The sequence below is a fragment of the Gossypium hirsutum genome, chromosome A12 (assembly GCF_007990345.1).
Source record: "Gossypium hirsutum isolate 1008001.06 chromosome A12, Gossypium_hirsutum_v2.1, whole genome shotgun sequence".
Lineage (NCBI taxonomy): Eukaryota > Viridiplantae > Streptophyta > Magnoliopsida > Malvales > Malvaceae > Gossypium > Gossypium hirsutum.
This window is the reverse complement of record NC_053435.1, coordinates 57,563,348-57,566,048: the sequence shown is the minus strand read 5'-3', so window position 1 is coordinate 57,566,048 and position 2,701 is coordinate 57,563,348. Positions and strand designations below refer to the sequence as shown.

The following is a 2,701-nucleotide window of genomic DNA, read 5'->3' as shown; positions in this document are numbered from 1 at the left end:
GTTTTATACTCAAGAAACCTTAGGATAACCAAAAGAGCGAGAAACGGGCCAAAAACGGACAAATTGGGACTAAATCAATGCTTCACATGGCCTAGGCAGTTCCACACGGGTAGACCACAAGCCCGTGTGTCATGGCCGTGTCGACATTAATCCAAGTTAGAATTGCACACGGCCTGAGCAGCTTCACACGAGCGTGGAACACGGTCGTGTCCCTGTCAAGCCCAACTTTAGTTCTACTCGAAAAAGGCTTATTTTGGGCTAATTTGGGCATTTAAAAGTCTATATAAAGACCCTAGAAAGAGATGAGAAGGACACACAAAGAGTTGGAGGCAGAAAATACTCACGAATAGCCATCGGAATCACCTCGTAGCCAGGATTTACATCAAGACTGAAGATTTCCATCCAATTTCCTAGAAGTTTTTGGGTTTCTTTATGTTTTGTTTTTTTCTAAACTTTGAGATGTTTTCCATTATTATTATGAACTAAACTCTACCTAAGGGAGATGACCCCTATGACGAATCTTATTATGCTTTGATTTATATGATAAATACTTGATCTTATTCTTAATTATGAGCTTTAATTCTTGCTTTAATATTTTAGGATATTAATCCAGGTTGTTGATGTGCTTATTCAGTGGAGAAAAAGTCCCTGTTTAAGAGTAGATCATTCATAATTAAGTGGAGTTGAATGCAATCCTAGAGATAGGACGACATAAATCTGTCGGATTAGAGTCAAATCTAATAAGGGAATCCATAAATCAATTTAATGCGAAAATAGGGGTTTTAATTAGAAAGAGATTTCAATTAATCAACCTAGAGTCAGTTGTTCTTAGTCTCAAAAGAGATATTAACATAAATTAGGGATATCTACGGAATAAGTCAAGTGAATAAATCGTCTAAGTCAAAGGTAATAAGTGAAGTTTAGGTGGATTCTTTCTTGGGTATTGTCTTCTCAATTGGTTTTCCTAAAGTATTTTCCAACTTTCTCCTCTGTCATGATCTTAGATAAATTAAAAAATTAGTTTAGTTTAAAAACACCCTTAAATTCTTAGGCTAGATAATAAAAAAAGAGTCACTACTAGTACTTTTAGTCTTCGTGGATACGATATTCCGGTCTCACCATAACTATACTACTGTTCAATAGGTGCGCTTGCCTTAAGTCAAATTATTAGTTAGTTTCACGACCATCAAGTTTTTGGCGCCGTTGCCGGGGACTAAGATATTAGGAACGCTTAATTTTTATTACTTTAGCTATTTTTTTACTTTTATTTGCAATTTAATTTTATTTTTGCTTAAATTACTAAATTTTCTTTTATTTACTTCTGGCAGGTTTTTATAGTTTATGACTAGAAGAAACCCGTCAGGACCTCTACTTTTTGATAGTGAGATCGAAAGCACAACTCGCAGAAACTAAAGAGAGATAAGGCGAAGCCTACGATACATAGGGAATGGACAAGAGGACGATATTCAACCCAAAACCAAGGAGATGGCTAATAATCATAATAATCAGTTACCTCTTGTGGCTATTACAGACCCTGTAAATTAGAATCCTGCTCCTCGTACTATGTATAATTATGCTAAACCTAGTTTAACAGGAGCTGAATCGAGTATAGTTAGACCTACTATTGCTGCAAATAATTTTGAACTGAAACCTAACACGATTCAATGATACGACATTTTTTTCAGTTTGATGGTTTGCAGGACGAGGATCCAAACACTCATTTGGCAAATTTTCTGGAATTCTGTGACACCTTTAAGATCAATGGCATTTCTGACGATGTCATTCACCTTCGGTTATTTCCTTTTTCATTGAGGAATAAGGTTAAGCAGCGGTCGAACTCGTTACCATGAGGATCAATCACCACTTGGGAACCAATGACCGAAAAGTTTTTGCTTAAATATTTCCCGCCGGCTAAAACGGCTAAACTAAGGAATGATATTTCTTCTTTTGTGCAGGTGGATTTAGAAACACTCTATGATGCATAAGAGAGATACAAGGATCTATTGAGAAGATGCCCTCACCCTGGGCTACCGCTTTGGCTACAGGTTCAAATTTACACAACGGCCTGAATCCTTCGACTAGATAGATGATTGATGTAGCTGCTAGCAGGACTATTAATAATAAGACACCTGAAGAGGCTTATGAATTTATAGAAGATATGTCACTAAATAATTATCAGTGTTAAGTCATGAGGGCAAAGCCGACCAAAGCAGCCAGCATTTTTACCGTCAATTTAGTTACTATGCTCTCTAATCAGGTAGAACTTTTGAATAGAAAAATTAATGGTTTACTTGGTTCTTCAAAGGTTCATCCAGTAATGCAGTGCGATGCAAGTGGAGGTGGAACGAGCAATTCAGAATATCCATCCTTTGGCCACAACATGGAGAACGAAAAAATGAATTATATGGGTAATAATCCTCGACCTCAAAATAATCCTTATAGTAGTACTTACAATGCAGGTTGGAGGAACCACCCAAATTTCTCATGGGGAGGCGAAGGGAATTAAAGATCACCACCCCCTCCAGGCTTCCAACAACAACCTTACCAGCAAGAGAAAAAGCCAAACCTTGAGGAGATGATGACAGAATTTATTTCAATAGCAAAAACCCGTTTTCAAAACACTGAAACTGCACTTAAAAAATAGCAAGCATCAATCCAAGAGCTCGAGAATCAAATTGGACAGCTGGCTAAGATGATTTTA

General features: G+C 37.0%; 1 non-coding gene across 1 annotated transcript; it reads right to left on the bottom strand.

Annotated features, from left to right (window-relative positions):
* Positions 1 to 1,922: 1,922 nt before the first annotated feature.
* LOC121211636 (small nucleolar RNA R71) lies at positions 1,923 to 2,029 on the bottom strand. The gene has a single exon (XR_005906855.1). It is a non-coding gene; the product is annotated as a small nucleolar RNA R71 (small nucleolar RNA).
* Positions 2,030 to 2,701: the final 672 nt, after the last annotated feature.